Source organism: Myotis daubentonii, chromosome 13 (genome assembly GCF_963259705.1).
Source record: "Myotis daubentonii chromosome 13, mMyoDau2.1, whole genome shotgun sequence".
Taxonomy (NCBI): Eukaryota; Metazoa; Chordata; class Mammalia; order Chiroptera; family Vespertilionidae; genus Myotis; species Myotis daubentonii.
Window position 1 is genome coordinate 42,244,887 of NC_081852.1, and position 16,652 is coordinate 42,261,538.

Below are 16,652 nucleotides of genomic sequence, written 5' to 3' on the forward strand. Positions count from 1 at the left end.
CCCATCGCTGGCTCCACCCCTACTTCCTGCTATCACTGGCCAGGGCGGAAAAGGCACCTGATTCTCTTAGCTCCCCGCTGGGTTTCCGATCACTGTCAGTGGCAGGGGGCTTCTTCCGGCTTTCCCTTTCACCTCCCTGCATTGTGCCTACATATGCAAATTAACCGCCATCTTGTTGGCAGTTAACTACCAATCTTAGTTGGCAGTTAACTGCCAATCTTAGTTGGCAGTTAATTTGCATATAGCCCTGATTAGCCAATGAAAAGTGTAGCTCGTACGCCAATTACCATTATTCTCTTTTATTAGTGTAGATAGTGTGTATCTCTTCCTTGCTTAGAATTATAGTCACATGCAGGATGAGAAAGGCCAAGACTCCCAAGGATTTTATTTCCGGGGCCTTTATATTTCCCAGTCATTCTGGATTATAAAATAACTAGGGGCCCGGTGCACGAAATTCGTGCACTGGGTGTGTGTGTGGGGGGGAGTGTCCCTCAGCCCAGTCTGCCCCCTCTCACATACTGGGAGCCCTCAGGCGTTGACCCCCATCACCCTCCAATCGCAGGATCGGCCCCTTGCCCAGGCCTGATGCCTCTGGCCTAGGCGTCCGGCCCGGGCAGCGGGGACCTGCAGCTGCAGCGGCCCCACGATCGTGGGCTTCGCTTTAGGCCCAGGCAAGGGACCCCTAGCTCCTGGGACTGCCAGCTTCGACCGTGCCCAGCTCCCATCGCTGGCTCCACCCCTACTTCCTGCTATCACTGGCCAGGGCGGAAAAGGCACCTGATTCTCTGATCATGGCTGGGGGGCAGGGCAAAGGCGGCCCCAGGGCCGCCTTTGCCCTGCCCCCAGCTCTTAGCTCCCCCCTGGGTTTCCGATCACTGTCAGTGGCAGGGGGCTTCTTCCTGCTTTCCCTTTCGCCTCCCTGCATTGTGCCTACATATGCAAATTAACCACCATCTTGTTGGCAGTTAACTGCCATCTCAGTTGGCAGTTAATTTGCATATAGCCCTGATTAGCCAATGAAAAGGGTAGCTCGTACGCCAATTACCATTTTTCTCTTTTATTAGTGTTGATAATTTATGCATTATCAACTTGCTAGAAAGAAAATCCTAGAAATTTTATGCTATGTCCCAGGACTTTCTAGAAGAATTGGAATTAACTTACAGGTCATATCCACAAATAGGATTATTAGAAATAAGTACAGTAAAATTTTATAAAAATGATGGTAATGCTGCCTTTTATATTATGCTGTGTTTGAGTAAAATGGTAAATATAAAGGGCCACATAGATTCCATCATTTAAAAATTAATGAGTGATGATACCAGAACAATGGTCTTTCCCCTCCATCTAAACACATATTTTAAAAGACCTTGACTATATGATGTTATGGAAAAGGCAGAACTATGGAGACAGTAAAAATATTGGGAGTTGCCAGCAGTTATGAAGAGAGAGGGATGATTAGGTAGAGCACACAGGGTTTTTAGGGCACTGAAACTGCTCTGTGTGATACCATAATTATGGGCACATATAATTACATACTTGTCAAAACCCATGGAATGTACAGCACCAGGAGTAAACCCGAATGTAGACTATGTACTTTGAGTGATAATGATGTGCCAACATAGGTTCATGTATTTCAACAAATGCCACTCTTTTTGCAATGAATGTAGTAAATTATAACTCTGGTGCAGGATGTTGATAGTAGGGAGGCTGTGAAGTGTGAGGGGTAAGGAGCATATGAAAACTGTGCGTTCTGGTCATTTTTGCTGCGAGCCTGAAGCTGCTATTTAAAAAAAATTTTAAAAATAGAATAAGAAAATTTAAAAACATCACTATAAATAATTTGGATTTGAAAGGAGATCAAAATTGAAATTAGAGACTTGTAAAATAATGAGAACACTATGTATAAAACTCTGGCATATGGCCAGAGTTATAGTAAGAGTTTATAAGTACTTTTTGTGGTAAAGAACAAGTGTTAGAGAAAAAAAAACCCCAACACCTAAATGTTAGTAGCACTCAGCAATTGATGTTGAGCCGGGCCTGCGAGGCTCAGGCGTGAGTGTTGACCTATGAATCTGGAGGTCATGGTTCTGTTCCCAATTAGGGCACATGTCTGGGTTGTGGGCCTCGTCCCCAATAGAGGGCGTGCAGGAGGCAGCTGATAAATGATTCTCTCTCATCATTGATGTTTCTATCTCTCTATCCCTCTCCCTTCTCTGAAATCAATAAAAATATATTTTAAAAAACACCAGTTGATTTTGAGGAAACTGAGCTAGTGGGTGTACATTATTCGTCAAGAAGTTTAACAGGCTGGGGGGAAAAAGACTGAAAATAAAAGAGACAATAGAACCAAGGTATGGATTTCTTAAAAACGGGGGCAATCTTTATCTTCTTAAAAGAAGTGATGAAATCCATGGGAAAAGAGCCAGAGAATATATTAGAAAAAGCATGAGATCCTTCAGAGTCAGGAATATCTTGAACCAGACACAAATTTATAGCTATGGTTCTAGAGAAGAGGAAATATCTCTTCTTCAAGTCAGAGGATGAGACAGAAATCACTATGAAGGCAAATGCAATTTTGATGGATGTCCTTGTTTTGGTAAATAAATGATGTCATCTTCTTCGAGGCCTGGAGAAGGGCATTTTAGGGAAAAAAGTAGACAATAAAATTAATTGATTTACTATCTAATGAATAAACTTTTAATACCTTGAACCATTATTTTCTTTTATTTCTTAGTATTTCCCTAGTATAGTATGGACTGCAGCTATTTTCTACCTTTGTCTCATTTTACATATTCTTTGCTTTTTATTCTTAGAGTCGATATTTGTTATCCTCACTCTAAAGCTAATAAATGGGGCAATCTTTTATACAGGTATTTTGGAACTTTCCTTTGTTTCTTTTAGGATTCTGCTGATGTATCTATATCCTTTTCTTACATTATCTTCAACTTTTCCATCTCTATATGCTGTTAGTCTTTTATATATAAGAAGCCTTCTTTGTTTTTTTAAACAAGGAACAATCCAGTCATCTGATTAAACCTTAAAAAACACTTTTGGGCTGTTTTTCCTATTTAACTAAGCCCTCACCTGGGTGGTATACTGGTCTGCCTACAGTGCCTTCACTTTTTATTCATACATTTCTTCCCTAAATCAATCCACGGATTCCCGAAGGCTACCAGTGACTTTCTGATACTCATTGGCATGTCCTCATCCTTTTGCTTCTTTAAGTCTCTTCTCTATCGCTTCTGTGATGCTGCACTTAGCAGTTCCAGTTACTTGGGGACTCAAGTTTACAAAAGATTGAAAGCAGTTTTGTGAAAGATGGGGGCATACGACAGGTTTCAACAGGGAGTGAATTGTAAGAGAGGTTTTCAAAGTCCAGGACCTTCTCTAAAGAAGTTAACTCAAAGTAAAACTTTACCATTGGGGCCTCTGACATCAGAGAAGGAAGTTACAGAACTCTCCTCTACAGTGTGGGAGTTCAAGGACTGATGCTGAGCGGTCGTTCTAGGAACCGGGGATAAATTCTCCAGAAGGCAAGAATGACTTGTGAGAATCAGAGAATAGAGCCAAAAGAGGTCCAAATAAATATACTCCTTTGGTAATACTTACCAGTTAATTCATATTCTATATTATGTTTCAACTGTAAAAATGTAACCTAAAGATTCTTATATACTATGGATTTTATTAATTTTTCTTAAGCAGACATCTTGGTTACATCTCAATACCGTGTATCTATGGAAGGAAAATATTTAATAAGTCACTATGCTCAGGGTTTGCAGAATACATCCAATATGCACCATTTATTATTTAGCATTCACTATGTTTTAGCTACTACACAGAGTGTGGACACTACCCTTAAGAAGTTTCCTGCCTCTTAAGGTTAAACTTAGATCAGAGCCTAAGGGTTATGATCAGAAGGGTTCCCTAGATCAGGGCCTCTCAACTGAAGGGAGGGGGGTGGACACTTATTAAAACTCTATGACACAAGTTAGAATATTCTCAGAAGACCCAGAAGAGATATCACATGTAAACCTTCTATTTTATCCTTAAATGTAGGGGATGGGTAAGTATTATGTTTAAATACCTGAAATGGGTATTTATAACACTGTTCCCTATGCTGAGGAAATACTAACAAATACATAACCTGAGAACCAAGATGGCGGCATAGGTTAACGCCGGAGTTTGCTGCTTTGAACAACTACTTCAAAAGTGAAACTAAAACACGGAACGGACATCACCCAGAACCACAGGAACGCTGGCTGAGTGGAAGTCCTACAACTAGGAGGAAAGAGAAACGCATACGGACACTCAGAGGAGGCGCAGTGCTGAAGTCAAATTCTGAGGTGCGGAGTGCGCGGAGCGGGCTGGCGGCGGAGGGCGCGGTTGGCGTTTTCAATCGGGAGGGAGTCGCAGACTCTGAGCTCCAGATCCGGGCGAGTCTTTAGGGACCCAGACTCAAACGGGAGAAGCGGGACTGTCTGGCTTTGGTCGGAGCGAGTGCAGCTTTCTCTCTGAGCTTTGCAGCGGGTGCTGGGACTCAGAGAGGCAGAGCCCCTGGGGACAGGACTGAGAGCCGCCATAACTGCTCTCTCTGGCCCACCCTGTTGATCCTGTGCGACCCGCCCTGCCCAAGCCCTGCACAGAGGCATTTGCCGGATAGCCTCAGGCAAAGGCTAGATTAGCACCTCCCTAGAGGACCGAAGTTCTCTCACTGCTGACACAGCTGATTCTCATAGCCACTTGGCCTGGAGGTCAAACCCTCCCTGGAATTAGCTACAACAATCAAGATTTATCTATAAGACTGCGAACAAAGACCACTAGGGGGTGCACCAAGGAAGCATAACAAAATGCGGAGACAAAGAAACAGGACAAAATTGTCAATGGAAGAAATAGAGTTCAGAACCACACTTTTAAGGTCTCTCAAGAACTGTTTAGAAGCTGCCGATAAACTTAATGAGATCTACACGAAAACTAATAAGACCCTCGATCTTATATTGGGGAACCAACTAGAAATTAAGCACACACGGACTGAAATAATGAATATTATACAGACGCCCGACAGCAGACCAGAGGAGTGCAAGAATCAAGTCAATGATTTGAAATGCGAGGAAGCAAAAAACATCCAACCGGAAAAGCAAAATGAAAAAAGAATCCAAAAATGCGAGGATAGTATAAGGAGCCTCTGGGACAGCTTCAAGCGTACCAACATCAGAATTATAGGGGTGCCAGAAGATGAGAGAGAGCAAGATATTGAAAACCTATTTGAAGAAATAATGACAGAAAACTTCCCCCACCTGGTGAAAGAAATGGACTTACAGGTCCAAGAAGCGCGGAGAACCCCAAACAAAAGGAATCCAAAGAGGACCACACCAAGACACATCATAATTAAAATGCCAAGAGCAAAAGATAAAGAGAGAATCTTAAAAACAGCAAGAGAAAGAAACTCAGTTACCTACAAGGGAATACCCATACGACTGTCAGCTGATTTCTCAACAGAAACTTTGCAGGCCAGAAGGGAGTGGCAAGAAATATTCAAAGTGATGAATACCAAGAACCTACAACCAAGATTACTTTATCCAGCAAAGCTATCATTCAGAATTGAAGGTCAGATAAAGAGCTTCACAGATAAGGAAAAGCTAAAGGAGTTCATCACCACCAAACCAGGATTATATGAAATGCTGAAAGGTATCCTTTAAGAAGAGGAAGAGGAAGAAAAAGGTAAAGATACAAATTATGAACAACAAATATGCATCTATCAACAAGTGAATCTAAGAATCAAGTGAATAAATAATCTGATGAACAGAATGAACTGTTGATTATAATAGAATCAGGGACATAGAAAGGGAATGGACTGACTATTCTTGGGGGGGAAAGGGGTGTGGGAGATGTGGGAAGAGACTGGACAAAAATCGTGCACCTATGGATGAGGACAGTGGGTGGGGAGTGAGGGCGGAGGGTGGGGCGGGAACTGGGAGGAGGGGAGTTATGGGGGGGGAAAAAAAGGGAACAAATGTAATAATCTGAACAATAAAGATTTAATTAAAAAAAAAACAAATACATAACCTGCATATTGTATGCACATTCACAAATATTTTTCTCTATGTTAGTGTGTTAAGAAATGTAGATGCAAGAGGCGATCCTGGAATTCCATGGCTCATTAATACACAGAAGCTTTTTGAATGGGCAAATGAAGTCAGAATTGACCCAAATAATCCAGAATATTCTGATTTAATGGAATTTATTATGGTAAGTTATAGCAAATATCAATTCTGGGAATATATTCTATTTTCTAAGCTCTGGCTCCTTTACTTTTAAACTATTTAAAAATAGTTTGTGCCCAGCCAGCATGGCTCAGTGGTTTGGAGTCCACCTATGAACCAGGAGGTCACTGTTCAATTCCCAGTCAAGGCACATGCCTGGGTTGTGGGCTCAATCCCCAGTGTGGGGCCTACAGGAGGCAGCTGATCAATGATTCTCATCATTGATGTTTCTGTCTCCCTCTCCTTCTCCCTTCCTCTCTGAAATCAATAAAAAATAGTTTGCTGCACATTTTTTCTAGGCAGTAGGAGGCATGTAAGTGTAAATCTCAGGACAGACACAGTTTACAACCAGTTTGCAGTATTAGAAAGGCAATAAGAAATTCAGCCACTGAAATACTACTTGAGGCCCAATGGTTGGTACTCTGCCACTAAGCAGCCCACAGCACATCCTACAGGCTGACCTTCAGACTAGCATCTATTGCATGTCTACTGAAGTGCCAGCTGTATTATTAGATGCTAGGTATATAAAGACGGCTTACAGACACATTACTTCCCTCAAAGACTCCATTATATATTCACTTCCCCTACTCTTCCTTATAGCCAACTGAATTGTTCATAGAAATATGAATAGATGTGCCCCAAAATGCTTTCTTCACACCTTTATTCATGTTATTCCCTCTGCCTAGAAGGCCACCCATAGAGGCTATCTTATTCATCCTCCAAATCTGGTAAACATTTCTTTGGTAACCTCAGTTAAACATGTGCTCTTCTTTCCTTGCCCTCTTGTTAACTTTTTTTTAAATGAACTGTTATGGTTCTAATTTCACTCTGCCTTATGCTGTAGTCATTACTGTGTTTTATCCTTCCTTGTGGCACTACAGCAAATAAATATTTATTTCTCTTATGGCAACTAACACTCTTCCTTGCATGTACCCTGTACTCCCATTCTCATTTATTAAATAAAGCAACGCTTAAATAGATTATTGCAATTAAGTGTCCCTAGATCAGAGCCTCTCAACTGATGTGCTGAATTGATCACAGGCATACAGAAATAGTGATTTTCTCTCAGATTCCACATAAAAGTGAAATCATCTGGCATTTGTTTTTCTCTGTCTGCCTTATTTCACTCAGCACAGATCCTATATTCAAGTCTTTAATCCAAATTTGAGTTAATTTTTGTGTATGGTGTCAGAAAGCAGTCTATTTTCATTCTTTTGCATATGGCTTTACAATTATTCCAACAAGATTTATTGAAGAGGCTTCCCTTTCTCCATTGTTTAATTTTTAAAATTTAAATGTAGTTAGTATACAATATTATATTAGTTTCAGTTTACAATATAGTGGTTTGACATTTTTATACATTAAAATGTGTTGAAATAAATTTTTAATTAAAAATTAATATATATTAAGTCAAGACTTTTATTATTTGTGTTTTACAGTACATGAAACATAAAGGGAAGGATATCCCAAAGTATTTTCGTCTTGAACAGTTGCAAGAAGAATCAAGTTTTGTTTCTGAAGAGGAAATGAAAAAGAGTAAACGTTTCCGGCTATTGCAGCTTAGAAATGCAGGACAATTAGGTATTTTCCCTCTGCAGCAAATACCCCTTTATGACAGAGAGATTCCAGACTCAGTCTTCCAGGTACGTGGTTTCTATTTGAGTATAACTTATAAGTTAATGTTTTGCTGCTTTAAATCTGTCTTAATATTTTTTAACTGATAATCAGTAGACAGATCTCCCCCCTTTCTTTAAACCTTAAAAATGTACAGATCTCCTAATTCCAGAAAGTTCTTAGCTTGACTTTGCAACTTAGTTTTTCAAACAACGTATTTCAAAGCCGAAATCCTTTAGGTGTATTCTAAATTTATGTAAATACTGTATTTTTGCTATCGTAAAATGTAACACATTTAAAAGAAACTTTTGGATATAAGGGAAAGAAACACTACCACATTAAATGTATACATTGATTATAAAGTGCACCTCAATTTCAGGAACTTTAAAATGGGGGTGTGGGGACTTAGTCTTAAGCTGTGTGGGGGTGGTGTGCGGGAGCCGGCCATCACCAGCCGTCAGAGCCTAATGTACACCTTTTTCCAACTCCACCTTCAGTGACTTCATGTTGGCTGCTTTAAATTTGTTTAATTTGGTTGCTGGGGAAATATTTACACCATAAATCAACACATGCTACAAATCGGCCCCCCCCCCAACATTTCCAGATAACTGGTTGTTAAACACTTACTGGTACATCACTAGTCTTAAGATAGCGGATTGTAAGAGCTAATTCCTGTAGAAAGAACCAATTGTAATAACCATAGCATATTTATAGAATATTTATTAATCATCTTCACATTTTTACAATGGCAAATTTTTCTCAATCATTACTCTTTTTTAAAAGATGAAGGGACCACATCCTAGAAGCAAACAAAATAGAAACTGATTTTTAGCTAATTATCAGTGGGAGAATCTGAAAGAAATGTTTTCCTCTTTTAATGCCAGAATGTTGCCAATGTCTCCTACACATGAACTGAAATAATTAACATTTTATTGCAGCATGTCATATCTGAACTATGACATCCAAGAAGTGAAACTAACTTAATTCTCTGTTTAGGAATATGAAAGTCAGGTAGAGAAGGATATGTCCTTTTCAGATGTGAATTCTATTACCGCCCAAAGGATTAGTTCTGTCAATTTTCTGAAAAAGGTAACAACTGCAAAATAATATTAGCAATATGTTTGCATTTACTCTTATGAAAACTGGTCTGCTGGATGTTTGGTACTATGGGCTTCCCAGAGAGGCAGACAGACAAATCTACTTACTCATAACCTCTTTCTGATCAGTGGCGGGTTTTCTGTTCTGTTCACTTCCTTTTCAGAGTTAGCTACATACCATCTGTAAATGTACACTGTTGATCTACATTGTTGATGGAGAGGTTACTTCAATGGACAGCAAACTCATTATTAGTGCATATCCTAACTTTTTCTACTGAAACATGAACATTAACAACTTTGCAGTCGTTCTGACCCTGAAAGTTCATTTTGAGAAATACACCAGCATTTTGCCAGAATCTTTACTTTTACTAGTAATGTGGTAGTATCACAGCAGTTCAGGGGACAGAGGGAGGAAGGAGCTTAAATTGGGCTAGGATAGGTGTAAAAAGAGATAAGAACAGAGTTGAAGATGACATGAAAGGGTTATGGAAGGACAAAAAAGTAGAAAAACACACTTGCTTTGGTGTGACATGAATGTGAGAGTAGGAATTATTTTAATAATGGAAACAAGCAGAACCATATTTTCACTTATCTAATCCCCCTTCCCGTTCATTGCTTGCACAAATTAAGGGGTGAAAAAATAGTGGCACCAGTAGTATTGTAAATAGTTTATCTTAAATTATAAACTATGCATTTCTTAAATTCTAAATTTTTTTTGTAGATGAGAAAGATGGTAATGAAAAGAATTGTCAAAGTTAGCAAATTTAACTTATCAGATATTGTAGCTGATTATGAAGAAATTGTATCTACAAGGTACATATAAAAATTATTATTAAGTAAGAAATCTAAAGCTTTAAGTTAATACCTTCAAAATCCTCTAATAAGATCTCTACATTTATACTAATAAGTTACATATCAAAAGATGCAGTTATGCCCTAACTGGTTTGGCTCAGTGGATAGAGCGTCGGCCTGTGGACTGAAGGGTCCCAGGTTCGATTCTGGTCAAGGGCATGTAACTTGGTTGCGGGCACATTCCCAGTAGGGGGTGTGCAGGAGGCAGCTGATCGATGTTTCTCTCTCATTGATGTTTCTAACTCTCTATCCCACTCCCTTCCTCTCTGTAAAAAATCAATAAAATATATTTTTTTAAAAAGATGCAGTTATAAAACATGAAATGAAATATGGTAACTTAAAATATATTTGATCATTTTAATATGGCATTCTTGACATAACGATACGATATGTATTTTCAATTGTATAGTATTTTAGTTTTTTTAATGTTATAGCTTTTTTTAAAAAACATACTTTTATTGATTTCAGAGAGGAAGGAAGAGGGAGAGAGAGATAGAAACATCAACGATAAGAGAGAATCATTGATTGGCTGCCTTCTGCACACCCCCTATTGGGGATTAAGGCCGCAACCCAGGCATGTGCCCTTGACCGTAATCGAACCCAGGACCCTTCAGTCTGCAGGCTGATGCGCCATCCACTGAGCCAAATCGGCCAGGGCAGTATTTTAGTTTTTAATGCTCTCCTTATTGATGGTTTTTAGCTCAAGAAAGAAAAGAAATACTTATGTTTCAAACCTATTTTGCCCTAAGATTTTCCTGTCCTGAGACTGCTAGTGAAAAGTCCTTGCTGGTGGTACCACACACTAAGCTTATAACCTATCCCTTTCAAAACTGTGAGTCTTCAGCCCTACGAGAGCGCTGTGATCCACAGGGGGGGTCTTTGGCTGGAGCAATTCAATCTCATACTGTCCCATCTGTGAAACTCGGGGGCAGCAACAGGAGTAGAAATGCTTCTGGGAAACCACACTGGGGCCACTTGCAGGTTCATGGTATTACCAATAAGGGGTTCATTGGTTTAGGATGCTGAAATCTATTGTGTTTTATTTTCAGTCTTTGGGGAAAATGAGTGTGACCATAGAGCTATAATTTCATGGATTTGTTACCAGGGCTGACAGCATATGTAACTACTCTTTCAGATTCATGTAGAAAAGCTGAGTTTCTAACCACTTTTAAGAGAATGATTCTTTAAAAAAATAATAAAAATAAATTCTGAAAGAATATCATGTTTCATGGAATTACCTATCCTGCCCTTGTCTCTTGTTGGGTCATGTACCCAAAGGGCATGGAGCAATCACATTCCCTCTTAACATAAGAGTGAACATAACATCTCCTCTATGCTCAGAAAATGATTTCTTCCTTGAGTTTAAAACAACTGTCTCCTCTCCGCAATGGAAAAAATATGGCTTACAATAATGGTTTTATTTACAATAATTAATTTTAAAAAATGGATATCTTTTAAAACTAAGTTATCTTGTATATATGTGGCTGATCACGTTTACTCTTTAGCCAGTTGACACATGCAATTTGTAAGCTTGTTGAACGACAAAGAAAGTTAAAGCCTCAGAGGAAAGAAAGGAAAAAAGTGGCAGCACAGACGATCTGTGATGGAGATATTAAGATTCTTGTCAGAATCCTGAGGGCTTATAATATTCCCAGCAGGAAAACAACAGTTCACAGGTAAGGCCATATGCACCAATTTTTAAGATTACAAAAGATCTGTATTAAATGTAAATTTCCACACTGTCCAATTAGTATATCTTTGCACTTTATTAATGCTCCAATACAGAAACTGAGTGAAAGTTTGTCTTCATTTGCATAGGCAAGCTTATTGTCATTGCCATGTATTAATAAGAGTTTTTACAAATTTGAGATGCCCGAAGTATATCTTGCCTTTTATCTCTATTCCCTATTATGAAGAGTTGTGAAGCCACTGTTGCCAACTACACTATTCTCTGCCACTGGCCCCTCTCAGTATTGGAATTAAAACACTGGAGAGAGTAGAGTCTGTTTTAGATTTGTCATATTAGATGACTTCTGCAAAAATCAGGTCTTACCCATCTTCTCTGCAGGTGCTCAGGGGCTTTATTTGTGTTTCTGGTGTGGAGGATATGTGGGGCCAGAGTGGGTATCACAATTGAGCGATACCAAAATAAGGCATTGTGAATATTGATTACTCATGTATATTTAGTGTATCCTGAATATTGAGTGCCTCTTATCTATTTAATCTGGTGTGTGGTTCGTATGTAGCTATTTAGTACCCAGGTACCTCAGGAATATTAAGTATACCTCTCTATCAATATTTCACACATATATGCTCTACACCAAGCATGTCAAACTTGTGGGCCTCATGTGGCCCACAACGAATATTTTTGCGGCCCAGCCAATATAAATGTGTGCAGTTATTCAGTGTCTGGTAAGTTAATGTTCAAGAAAAAAATGTTAATTTTTATTAAAGTGTTCTATTATTTTATGTTAACAATTACTCATCTATTTCAGCCCTTTGTCTTCAGCATATTTTTATCAAAATAAACCTACATTTCTATGAAAATTGAAGCTATTGTTTTTTTGCAGCGTACATAAACTTAAACCTTGTTTATTTGGCCCGTGTTAGCCCTGAGTTTGACATGCTTGCTCTACACTCTACTTGTTTATCTCATGTTTACCCCATCCTATGAATTTTGCATATGAGCAACAAGTATAAATTAACAAGCTACTAATCTATAGTTAAAAGCTTTTTATGTTTTGCCTATTTTTATATTCAACCTTATTTATTTATAGAATTGATATTCTCAAAACAATGCACATTTCAAAGGCTGCTTGTAAAATCACATCATAACATCATCACCATTTCCCATAATCATCAATTCGTAAAAGAAAGAATGTTGCAACACCAAAAATAGGAAGGAGATCATCTCGACGTATCATTTGCCTTATTTTTCTCCTTTTGCTGAGGAAAACTTTATCATAGACTGGATCCAGTCCATATTTCAGCATTTAGGAGCTGCTCCTTTAGAGCAGTCATTATCAGGGATTTAGCTCTAACCACCTATGATCTGAATATCAAAGCAAACTGTCAAATCCAGGTAACTGGATTATATGTGTCCATAAGCATAGGCAAAAATCTGCTACTCCCACCAAAACTAACTGATATCTCTCTATTGTTTTTCTAGAAGGCCCTTGGATATATCTACTTCTCTGATATCCTCCATATCTTGCCTCAGACATAAAGAAACAATCAAATCAGTGGCCTCAGAAGAGATCTTATATGAGTTAAGTATTTAGTACTTTTATAAAGTGTAGTTCCAATGGCTTGCCCTGAATTGCTACTGGTTTCTCTGTCTCTAATCTGTTGGGATTCCAGTTTACTTTCCATAACACAATGAAGATGCTCTTTATAAAATGTAATTCTAACCCTTTCATTCCTTGCTCCCCTGCTCTCAGGGTCTTTAGAATACAGTACAAGCTCCTTAGAATGCCTACAAAAATCTGTAATGATGTGGCCCTTACCTACAAGTTAGCCAAATCCCATCTCTTTCCACCCAACAGCAGTATCAGACTACCACTTGTTCTAGAAAGCCTATGTACATGCCCTTTCCTTAGCCTGCAGTGGCCTCCACCCAGCTCAGTATTATTGGCCACATTACTGCTTAATGTTTCTAAGCTCAGGCTCAAGCAGTGTTTTCTCTGTGAAGCTCCTGTCCTCACCCCCAGAAATTTAATCATGCCCTCTCCTGAGTATTATACCTGGAATATATTTTTATTTTATTTCTCACATTTCATTGCAATTATTTATTTACCTGTTTATTTCCCCTAATCTTATATAATAAAAGCCTAATATGCTAAGTGTCCAGTCGTCCAGTTGGCTGTTCAACCAATCAATGCATAATATGCTAATGATATGCTAAGGCCGCTCAACTGGCCACTATGACATGCACTGACCATCGGGGGCAGATGCTCTGACCAGTAGGTTAACTTGCTGCTGGGGTCCGGCTGATGAGGACTGAGCGAGACAGGCTGGACTGGCCCTCCCGCGGTCCCTCCGCAGCCGGCCAACCTCCCACATCTCCCCAGCCCCGATCATGTACCAGTGAGATCTCTCAGCCTGGCCTGCACCCTCTCACAATATGGGACCCTCGGGGGATGTCAGAGAGCTGGTTTTGGCTTGACGGCGGAACAACCGGTCGCTATGACACACACTGGCTACCAGGGGGCAGACGCTTAATGCAGGAGCTGCCCCCTGGTGGTCAGTGTGCTCCTGCAAGGGGAGCACCATTCAGCCAGAAGCCAGGCTCACGGATGGTAAGTGCAGCGGTGGTGGCGGGAGCCTCTCCCACCTCTGAGGCAGCACTAAGGATGTCCAACTGATGGCTTAGGCCCACTCCCTAACTGTCAGTCGGACATCCCCAGAAGGCTCTCGGACTGCAAGAGGGCGCAGGTCAGGCTGAGGGACCCTCCCCTCCCTAGTGCATGAATTTCATGCACCAGGCCTCTAGTAAGCTATAAAATCTATAAAGCAAAGTTCCATTTATTTTTTTTTGTTAATTCTCACCCGAGGAAATTTTTTCCATTGATTTTTTTTTTAAGAGAGTGGAAGGAAGGGAAGGAGGGAGGAAGGAAGGGAGAGAGAGAGACCATTGTGGGAGAGAGACATTGATTGGTTGCCTTCTACACACACTCTGACTGGGGATGGGGATTGAACCTGCAACTCAGGCATGTGTCCTTGACTGGGAATGGAACCTGAGACCCTCCATGTGTGGGCTGACACTCTAACCACCGAGCCATACTGGCTATTTATCTTAGAAAATATCTATGTTAAATAGGACCAATAAATGATTAGTAAGTGAATAAGTGAATAATAGTTATCTGAAACACTAGAATAAGTAAGCCATCCAGTTTTCAACCAGCAACCAAGTAATTCCTTAGCTTTTTATCTTTTATCAACTATATAAAATATTACAAAAATCTAGTCAGTGTTTATTATGCATTTCAGGATACTGTACACCCTTTTGTGGAAGTTTCTTTTCAACACACTGTATACCAAACCAGTACTGCAAGTGGATCTCATCCATGCTGGAATGAGGAAATTAAAGTAGATTTTGTGTAAGTTGGAGTCCATTTTTTCTTAGCTCCTAAAAAAAGAACAATAAATAATTATTTTTGAGCCATTTATTAAAAATAATGGTTGAGATAAGCTTTGCTTTTTAGGCTTTTAAATAATGAAATATCTCTTACATAGATATTAATATATATGATGTATATACAAATATAAGTTCTCAGGAAAAATGATAAAATGAACACCTGTATATCTACCTTCCATCTTAAAAAGTAGATATTACCAATATTTTTGAAGGCTTCTCTATGCCAATTACTAATTATATCTTCCTTCTCTCCCTCTGGAAGTAAAAACTATAAATTAGGTATTTATGCCTTGTGTCTGATATCTGCTTACCTGATCTTTCTTACTGTTTGAATGTGAAAAGGAGTATTAATTGAAAGGGAAATAAATATATTATATTGTATAATATTATGTTAAGTAATTAGTATATAAAAGTATATTTTGGTTTAAAAGTTTGTAAAGATAAAATTTGGTTGTATGTGTAGAAATATTTGTGTATTAGACATTAGAGTTAGGAGAAATATACTGTATTAAATAAATAGATTTAGGATAACATGAAATAGTCAATAAGATAAACTTATATGTAAATGCTGTAGAGTAGTTGCATTCTTGAAATTATAGCAATGAAATAAGCCAAGAACACATTTAGAGCACAACAAGGTAGATCAGAGGGTTCAGCTAAGCCAAAGTCATTCAACTACCATTTTTCATTGCCTTGGATACTCCATTCTCTTCTCCACATGACATTTTAATGAATAAAAATCATGTACAAATGGGGTAGATAGTAATAATAAATAAATAGTAATTAGCCTTGTGAGATCTACTTTGGAGGAGAAATTGTGAAATTTGAGGAAAGTTTGAATAGAATACAAAATGCAAGATAGTGTAGGATTTGAGTGATTTAAAGGACATACTAAGTTGACACACTCCAAAGTGTCTTGAGGATGACAGTTATCATCTCTTCTGCTAATATCTTATATAATAAAAAGCTAATATGCAAATTGTCCCCTCGGGAGTTTGACCAACGGGAGTTTGACCACTCACTATGATGTGCGCTGACCACCAGGGGGTGGTATGGAATGAAGGAATGCCCCGATCGGCCCTGATCTCCGGCCACGCCTAGGGACCCTACCCATGCACCAATTTCGTGCACTGGGCCTCTAGTAGTATAATAAGTATGCATTGCCTTTTCTACCCTCTCTTAGACGTTGCAACATAAAAGGAAACTCTTGAAGGAGCAGGGTAAGGAAGTCAGCTTATCACTTAGAAATATAAGGAACATTCAACTTTAAAATTATTCTCTAAACTCAATGAACATTTTTCAGTTGTCAGTGTATCTGTAGGTCTCAGAAAGTTATACAAGCTATTGGAGATCCTTTGAAATAGTAGCTGTTTTCTTAAGCAACAAGCTTCAACAAATAATGTCAGTGGCAGTTGGTATAGTGAAAAGATCCTGGTCTTTGAGGCAGTTAATTGGGTTCAGATGAGGGCTCTCTCACTTGCTGATGACATTAGCTTGAGCAAGTTATTTAACTTCTCTGAGCTGTTAGAAGTTTGATTGAGATTTGATGTACAGGCTAGAGCTGATAGTGAAAGTTCAGTGCTTGTGATATACTACATTATTCTTTCAGCTACCTCCAAAAATTTCTCCAATCAAGTAAGCCATCCGCAGACAGTTTGAAAAATTAAATGCACCCCACTATCCCAGTTTCTG